A 10030-nucleotide genomic window follows, 5' to 3' on the forward strand; every position below is an offset into this window, starting at 1 on the left:
TTACTTCAACTGTGTGAATGTTTCTCCAAACCAGAAGTCCCTACCTTTTTATGGGGAGGAAGGATAAGCTAATAGTTGAAGTAGAGAATGGAGAAACAGCCAGCGCAGGAGACGTTCCTCCACTGAGAGCTTTTGGAGGAAGTATAGTGAAAGTTTTCCTTCCCTGACAAAGGGAAACAGGGAAAAGGGAGTGATACATCTTGTCTCATACGGTGGTAGGCGAAGACTGAAGCACCACATATCAGGTTCCCTTGCAAAACCCGTTGCCATTAAAGCAATGTTCTGCTTTGTTCTGAGTGAGGGGGGATGTGTTATATTCTGAAAACATTAACCATCCTATTTTTCCTTTCCATACACCGGGTAGAGAAGCGGCAGTGTGTCTGAAATGATGTTTCAGCAGTTGAATGCTGAAAATTTGAAAAAGTGAGATCTCAGTGAGAGATAAATATGTGCAGTTAATAAACGTATTATTCTTTCATTAAGCCCTAGAAGCAAATGCAGCATTACTGAAGACGGAAACAATTTTGTTGATATCACCGGAGTTGAACACACTTAAGCCAGAATGAAACATAAATGTCCACATAATCCTTTGTGACCTCTCAGTTATTCCCACGCAGCGTAACAGTGATTTCACAGATTACACTGAAGGGAAGTGTAATTTAAAGTTTCTATGGTATGTGTGCTCGGCCCTTTAACTTTCCTATTCAGTAGTCATTGAGGCAAGTTAATCCGTAGTGTATTTTAGTCGGAGTAAGGGTTGCAGCAGAGACACTTGGGCCCATTGTGAGTCTTTGTGTTCTTCCTAATACTATTTTCGATAATGATTTCATCCCTATCCCAGTGTCTGATTATTAGAGGAACACCCTTTGTATGCAGAAGACAATGTATTGCTTGCTAGCCATGGTGGAGCTGTGTGGGAGATGAGTATTATGTATCTACAGCTGGAGCTTGCAGGAGTAAAGAATCACTAGTACAAAACATTTGCTTTCCATGGATAAAAAATATTTCAGTAATAAAATACAGAATTCCCAAAATGTAGCTTAGACAAGTTTTACTCAAATATTTACAGTTGAGTATCAATATTTTCTGAGATTTAGGAAAACCTAGCAGGGTCCACTGCTGCTTCTAAAATTCATGCCTCTCTCTTGGATTTTCTTTTTCTGTCTTAACTATAGTAACTAAAAACCCTGTCTCAACAGAAATGCGAAAGTTTTTTCTCTGAACTTTTGAAATTGGTTGCCATCCAAAGAGTAGCATCTTGATTCCTGGAACTGGCAAAACATTCATTGAGTTTTACCAGTATCAATGTTTGGTTTTGATTGTTTGCCTTAAATCTGCTTCTGAAATCACGTCAAACCCAGCCCCTCTTGTTATGCCATTCTTAATACTAGACCAGCTAGCTTGTGCTTGTTAATATCTACTCTTTTTTTAAACATATGCAGTCAGATTACGTTGTCCCCCTTTGGTGTTACATCCACCCCAATCCACAGGTGTATAGTGGAAAAAAGGTTCGCTGTAGGGTGGCATGCGAAATATACTGGCATGAAGAAACACCCTTTTTTAACTGGGTTGGTCATATGACTGGTATTTAGCAGAGACTCATGGCATGACTCAGTGAAATCTTTTAACAGTGAAGCTTCTCATATAGTAAACATTCCCAAGCACTAGACTGTATAGTTTTATTTCACTGAAGTAAAATCCCATTATATTAAATTATAATGTGGAGACATTCTCTACGTTAATTTAATGGATGCAGCTCTTCAAGTTCTCACCATCTGTTCCACCCTTTAATTACAAAACCAAAAAAGTACAATTCACAATTCCATCGTAAAAAAAAAGAGGACTAGAAGTGATTTGGACGCACAGGTATGTATTATACTCAGACTGCCAGCATCTGTTACATATGTGCTTTCACTTCACAGTAAGCTGTACTTTGCTGGTAGCACTTTAAAAATATGTATTGGTAGTTTCAAGTGGATAAATGGTTAGTCACTCCCTCACCTAGAAATCTTATTGTCCAGTGCTGTGGTTCTGACTTCACCTTAGATACAGCTGCTTTTCAGAATAAGTGAAATTACCTTTGTGCCTGCGAGCCATGGAACACTGCAGAATCTTTTGGGGCAAAAGAGGGTACCGAAATGCGGTAATGAAAAGCCATGTTAGAGATACTCTTTGTCAGGATTTTTTAGAGAGGCTATCCTCTCTAAGAGGAATATATATTTTTTTTTTTCTTCTGGATAATATGTAGAAAGCATTTACATTTAAAACAGATTAACAAAATGCAAGTATTTGCATTCAGTGACACTGCACAGAAGCTTTTTCATTCACAGATGTAAGAAAACAATGAGTTTGTTCACCTAATAGTTATGACTTTTCTGTTAAAGATACCTTGTACTTTGAAGATAGTGTATTTCAGTTTAAAAAATCTGCTCATATAACTAGCAAAATTAGTAGTAGCTTTAACACTTCACAGAAGGGGAAGTGGGAGTTGAAATGGCCCTGAAAATCTTTAAACAGATACAAGAGACATCTCCTGTCTCCTGATCTGTTCAGCAGCCCATGGTGCCTCCTGCTATACTGGTTTCATAGTACAGAGTAAGAGCAAGAGCTATTTTCTTGAATACAGAAGTGTATTAAATAGTCACATAAAACCAGAAGAACTTGTTTTGGAAGAAGTCAGCCCTATCTCAAGGCTACTGTAATGTACACACCTTTATTGTGGAAACTCTTTCACTTGGTATATTATCTACACACGAGTAGTTCTTGATAGATTTTGGTACATTTGCTCGGCTGTCTCCAGTTGGACACTGTAAAAAAATTAGAGCAGTAGTAGCTGTACCAATGAAGTTTTTTGGACTACAAGAACGAATATGAATGATTTTCTGCTGTAATAGATACCATTTTTTTAAGGGAAGTGTATCTATAGTAAGGACAGAGAGGGCAATTTATGAAAAGGTACATTGAGGGACTTCATCTAGAAACAGCTGCAACACAAGAATGGTAGGTTTAACACTTACGCTGTTGAGACTGATTTGTATTATAGCTTCGGTGCTCTGCAAGATGCTGTTTCTGGAATAAACATTCTTCTGAGGAAGTTCAGCCAGGTTTTTGTAAGATTATTTTTGATAGTAAAATGTGAATCAAAATTAAACTTGCTGTTCAGTGTCCCAAAGCACTGGGCCAGTGATTCCGTGACCGAGAGCCTCCCTTGTGAAGCTGGCAAGCTTCTCCCTCTCATTCTGCGTGACTGAGATCAACCACTGTTGTAACAGACCCTGCATCGCCTCTCCACTCATTCAGTCCTGTAATAAATATACATTCATTATGGAACTGAAAAATTCTAATTGCTCAAGTTAATGACAGTTTTCTGAAACCAGTTCTTGTCTCTGATAATATACCTGATATTTTTTAATTATGGAGTAATTATTCATCCAATGAAAACAAGTCATAATTTCATTGATCTTTTCAGTTTGTAATCTGAGGAGGAAAACCACACTGGTGAAGTGTACAAATTAACACTGTGCTTGCGCTAGATATGTACTCCGGAGAGTAAATCTCTGTACCATGGCAGCAAGCAAGGTTCGTACCAGCTCCTGTCTTTGAACACATAGAGACTGACAGCTTTTGGAAGCACTTACTGCCTAGGAGTGAAATTCAGCTAGTTATTCAGCCAACACAGCTCAAGTTCAGCATGCACTTGGGCAGCCCAGCAGAAGCTCAGCTTTTAAGCCGGCAAACTTTTAGGATTTGTTGGCTTGGGCTTCCAACAGCTGGGTGTGCGTAGCGTCTGTACGACAGACATGCCATACAACATAGTGGACATGCGCACTCTGGGGCTAACACGAGGAGAGTGTTACTTGGCCAGTGAACGCGCTCAGCAGTTATCACTAACGCTATATATATATCAAAAAGTAAGTTAGACGCTCTGTCAGTAAGATCCCAGTTCCAGCTGGAATGCCAAAACTCTTGGCATTAGCATCTACCAGTGAGATTAACGGGTCACCCTTCATGGCCATTTCTCATTCTTTCGCCAAATGCGAGATTTCTATTAGTCAAATTTGTTACAGTGTGTTTTTTATTTTCATGATATTTATCTTATACACAACTTCAGGGAGAAAAGCCTCTCCGTTGAGAATGACATTTCCAGAGCTTATGAGGTGTTGTGGATCATTTGGCTATATCTGATTCAATGAGGCTGAAAAGGGGGAAGAAAGGAAGTTATGCACAGGAAAAGGGATAGAGAAGAGTGGCAATCAGGAAGAATGATGCTAGCTTTGATGGAAAAAAGACTTCAATCAAGGAGGGAGGTCACAGCTTGCAATGAAATAGGAGATGAAAAAATAAAATTTATTATTCAAATAGAAGAGATGAGGGTTTGTTGTTACTGTGATCACCAGGAGAGCTGGGGAGTTTGTTACAGCTGAAGGGAGGTATCTGATGTTCTCAGGACTCACCACTGCTTCTTCCCAACCATTATTCACCCTTCCCAAATCACACGAGTTTGACGGATATGATGAGGAAAGGTGACCCAGCTCAGAACTGGATGGATAAATAGTATTAGCCAGTAAAAACAGAGACAGTACTTTGCCTATGAACGGTGTTACTAATGAGGAAGCTCAGGTTTATCAAGTGTAGCTCCATCCACCTGGGGATATTCTCTTTCCAAGTAATTTACCATTGCTATTTCATTTTGCATGTTTAAATATTTACTATTATTACACTCACAAATACTTTGACTGTCACTGAGTTGGCATGACTAGTAGTTTCTGCTTGGGCAATATACGATTACCAAGAATGCTTATGCTTGGGACTGAGGTGTGCTGCCAACACATGACTTTATAATGCCAAACCTGAGTCAGTCCACACATTTTTATTTTCATCAATATCTTTATTTTCATGACTATTAAACTGGCTCTCAAACTTTCCTTAAAAAAGAAGAGACAGTTCTATCCAGGCTCTGTATAACCCAGCTACAGCAGTGCAAATAATTTCAGGTTGCTACAGCATGTTCTTCCACTCCACCCTTAAAATAAGGCTTTTGGTGAGAGCACTGTTATGTAAGGCTGCAAAAGAGATTTGGAACAATAATAATTATCCAACTTGCCACCTATTTTTAATACCTAAGATGGAAGGCACTGAAATTCTGAATGATAATATTCAAAGACCAAAGCACAGCAGTGAATCCACCTATTACAATGAAATCCGATTCAGTATTAGGTTAAAAATAAGGTCAGGTTATTATTTGTAACTAGCTATTACTAATAATACACTTGTTAACCACAGTGAAGCGAAATCATGATCTAAGAATAAGTGTGCCTGTGCAGTGAATATATCACGGTTCTCCTTTGTCCTTTAGCACATACACAAATAGATTTCAAAAGAAAATTTCCCTCCCCAGTCTCTCTATTCAGAGGAAGCATTTGAACAGCAGCCAGGACACAGCACTGCTTGGAACTGAGCTTAAGAGCTGCTGCTGAGCTGGATGGCAAGGCAGCAGTTTAGCCAAGCCATCTTTAGCAGGTTGTGTGCACCTGTTTTGTCATTGCAAGACACCTGTGACATCTCCAAAACAACATGGATATGATATTAACACGCTTCTAGAAGTCATGAGTACTCCCCAACTGGGTTCATGCCTCCTTCACTACAAGATACTGGCAGTGCTATGAAGGAAACACACATTTACCTGACAGGAAAGTGAGGGAGGAATGCCTCACATTTTCTAGTTGCAATCTTTTTTTGCAGTCTTTCTATGGCTTAACTCTCTAGTTACTTGGCCCAGATGAAGGTCATTATGTCAGTAACTGTGATGTAGTATTAACTGAAGAGTAAATAGCTGGAAAAAAAAAATGCAATAGCTGTAATATACAGACAATCTCATTCATTCACTCAAATAGGCTACAGAATGGCTACATCAGTTAGGTGTTGCCTAGCTTAAATGTAACAGCATCTCCAGGACAAGACAAGAAAAACAGGCACAGAATAAAGGTAAGAGTCCTACTTATTGGTTGAACTGCACTGTGTACTACTTTCCAAGGGCACAGTTAAAGGGCAGAAATGTTATGACAAGCACAGGCAAAACATCTCAGAGAGCTCAGGCTCAATATCCTTACGTCTGCAGGTATGGCACTTGGTCCTCCTGAATTTATAGGCATTTAATAGGATCACAGTCTCATTCCAAGGAAAACGATCCTCGTTATGGCCCTGAAGCCTCCCCAGCTACATTAGCCAGCTGCCTTCTTTTGGATTAGTTGCTGCATTTTGCCATAAGTCTATGCACCAAGATGAGGAGAGAAAATATATCCTGCAGAGGTTTGAGCCATAATTCAGCTGTCACATTGTGTTTGAGATTTCACAGAAGTGAGCAGTGCAGCCCCTTGCTAAGATGCTGGGACTTGAAAAAAAACACCTCTTAGAAGCCCTACATTTTTCAAATTCCTAAAGCCAACCATCTGAAAGCCAGAAACAGCAGTTTCTCTGTAGCATGCTGGCACAAAAAGCAAAGATATTTATCTATCCCATGCCTAACGCAGGAGACATTATGTAGGAATTGTCTGTAGAAGGCATGTGGGATGCACCAAGTTTGTGTCATTTATTAAAAAAAAAAAGTCACTTTGGATCATATTATCTCCATGACAACTGCTTGTATGTATTAACAATTTGTTGTGTGCTTAAACATAGCTTATGGAAAAGACTGAACAACAGGAGAGCTTTTCCAAAGAAAGTACTTGTAACATGAGCTATGCTGATGGGAGCACCACACCAGCAGTCAGCGAGCCTAAAGCCTCCTAGCACTAGCTTAGCAGGACATTTCACAGATGTTTACATTATTTGTTTAAAAGGAAAGAATTTAAGCGAGTGCCCAACTATCCGTTGAACTGGGGTCTCTACTCCCTTGACTCTAAATGTTTCTGTCATGTTTGGCAAGTTAGTTAACTTCAGTATCTGTTTCCTCAACGGGGCTGAAATCATGTATTTGTCCATCTGGCAACGACAGCGATAGTATTTGTCCTGGCAGTGGTAGTATTTGTCAAGTACTCCAACGATTAGAGCTGTTAGGTGATATGTAGCATTTTCAGAACTGAGGAGGAAGGCGGCCATGGGCTCAGCTGCACGGTGATGTCCCTCCTTCACCAGTGCTCCTGCCCAGCCAGCCTAGAGACAGCGCCAGGCTGCATGCACGAGCTGAGCGCGGCGTTCAGTGCCATGCTCGTGGGGAGAGAATAGGACACAAAATATTTGCAAAAATATTAAAAACCTAGTATTTGTGAATGAGCACTCCTTTCCTAGCTTTTTAAAGGTTCTTGACTATGAAATATCTGTATCCATAGTGATTTGAAAATGTGATTTTCACAGTTACTTTGTAACTTCTTCTTTCAAGAAGACTGTACGCTTCCTGCTTTCTCTACCACAGAGTGAACTATGAACTAACAAATTTCAGGTAATAAGTTTTGTGGTATATAAGGTGATTAATAATGAGATTCCGCCCTTTACAGAAGCCACTTAATTGAACTTTTAAAGTGAGTAGGCCTCTGTTGATAGCGGTATTACTGATGTCACTGATTTTCTCATGCACTATCTGGACTCTGGAATGAGCCAAATATACAGAAATAATATTTGTTCATGCTGATGTAACAGAAATATCTGACGTAAATAGCTTCTCTTCTAGTTCCTATCTTTTGCAATCGTTTTACTAAAGATCAAAAGATTTATCTGACTTAATGGGACTACTAACACACAAAACGTACAATATTTTGTCTCAGTAAGTGGCCGGTATCTGAATATGCGAGAGATTATATGATATATACTTCTGACTTCATCTGATCAGGACAAGACCCTTTCCCCATAGAGGCAGTTGACTTCTACACTGAAGTACCAGTGTCTGTACTCTCTGCTTACAAAAAAATTAATTAGTATTAATCAAAGAAGGCAGCCCTACATCAAAAGGTGGCAACTCATTATTACAATATTGCATAGCCTTTTAATTCTGCACTTAGTATTAAAACACCATAGCAACAGACACTTCAGACATGCATTGACAGATAATTTAGAACCAGTAAAATATTCAGAGAGAGGTAAGTGTGAAGAAAACTAATTTATGCGTTCCTTACTCTACAATGCTTAATCAACACTACATTCGCATCGTTGTACGATGCCCGGCAATATCAATCTGCCTAGTTTAAACACTGACTGATACCTCTTATACTACAATGGAAATGTTGGTGTTGCTGCAGTAACGGATAAGATTGTTGCAATTGCTAACACACACGTCAATGAGCTCGAGATTAATTTCAGACTGTTACAGAATTAGTTGGCACTATAGGTGGTTTTGCAAAAAAGCTGAATAACCTACCAACTTGATGTGTATAAATGTAAGCGCAGTCAGCTTGAACAGTTAACCTTTTTAAGGAATGCCGTACATACGAAACACTCGTCACTGACTCAAGCGCTAGGATTGCGTACGGCAGTATGGACTACCCTTGACTCATCATAGCAGCCACACCCAGTCCATCTCCTCAGTTAAAAACCACACACACACACACACACACCAAAGCCTGGCATATATTCACATACTAAATACGAAGTATTATTACTGCCATCTCACAATTCACAGCTTAATCTTACCGTATATCTGAAGTACTGACAAACCTCCAACTTATGCAACACAGCAGGTATTCTTTCATTATTTTGTTCTCCTTTGAAGGCTCAGATAACTATCTAAGAAAGAAGAGAAAAGCAACCATGATTCTCTAAACTATTGATTATGACTCTCAAGTAGGAGGGAGGAATGAGATCTGACTTCTGATCCACACATAGACTATTCAAAACAATATGAGGATAAAATACAGAGCTAATGCTTGGGACGGAGATGGAAACCAAAATTTTCCCCTTCTCTGTGAGTGTCCAGATAACTGAATCCTGAATTCCCTGTGCCAAGTCCTGAAGTCTCTCCTAGTCAATGGCAGGGCTTCAGTGGCAAGCAGGGAGTGCTCAATCACCTACCCCTTCCAAAGTGGGAAGTGACCGAGTCTTTTCAAACAAAAAAGGTTCCTTTCTTAGGTGAGCACTTTAACACTACGCTCCTGTGAACCAACGGTGGGTTTGCGAACCATCACACTTGCTCTAAAGACAGCAGCGATCATTATTGCAATCCGTAAGGAACCCTGTCTAATCCACACTAGCCGTGCTTTCCCCACCCCTATCAGATAAAACATCACAGCACTTTGGTTGTAGTTTCATAAGCAAATAAGCCAGGTTAATAGTTTCCTGCTGCTGAGAAGGTTTTATTTCAGCTCTCACTCCATCCTTCCTATTCCAGAAACACAGCGGGCAATGCAGTCCTGCCCCGTTTTGAGCACTAGGATTGGTACCCAGCACAGCCTCTCTTCCAGCTGGATCAACTGTCTGCCACAGAGCCCAAGCGTTACAGCTGACAGCCCAAACCCAGGCCCTGCCCGCAGCTGAAGGCTGGACCGGACGATCTCCAAGCTCCCTTCCAACCTGGCCCCTTCTGTGATCCCGACCCCGTGCATCCCCTCCCATGCCAGCTCAAACCATCTGTACACCCGCATAAAGAAGTGGACAAGGGTACACATGCAGCAAAGCACACTTTTTCAAGCAGATCAGGGATTTTTTGAACACTCATTTTTGCTGGCAACAGAGGGGGAATAATGTTGAGAGGGGACTGCCGCCACTGCCCTCTTCCCGTCAGCCTCAAGCAACCACCACCCGAGAGCAGAGAACACCTCGTTCTGGATCAGACTCTAACAAGGTGCTGAAGCACTCATTTCTCTCGAGACTGAGGCACAGAGTAGCAAAATTGTAGGTTCAGATTCTTCTGAACGTTGTGGAAAATAAGTACAAAATAACAGTAATTAGTTAATTTTTGTAGACAGAGGCATAATTAGCTGTAAGATTGACACCAGGAGGAGTTCAAAGATGCAATCTACTTGAGTTTCACCAAGAATTTCACTATTTGTATGGAAAATACAGAGACAAATGTGATGTTAAAACATCTTACTATGCCAGAAGG

Source organism: Platalea leucorodia (genome assembly GCF_965183815.1).
Source record: "Platalea leucorodia genome assembly, chromosome: 11".
Lineage (NCBI taxonomy): Eukaryota > Metazoa > Chordata > Aves > Pelecaniformes > Threskiornithidae > Platalea > Platalea leucorodia.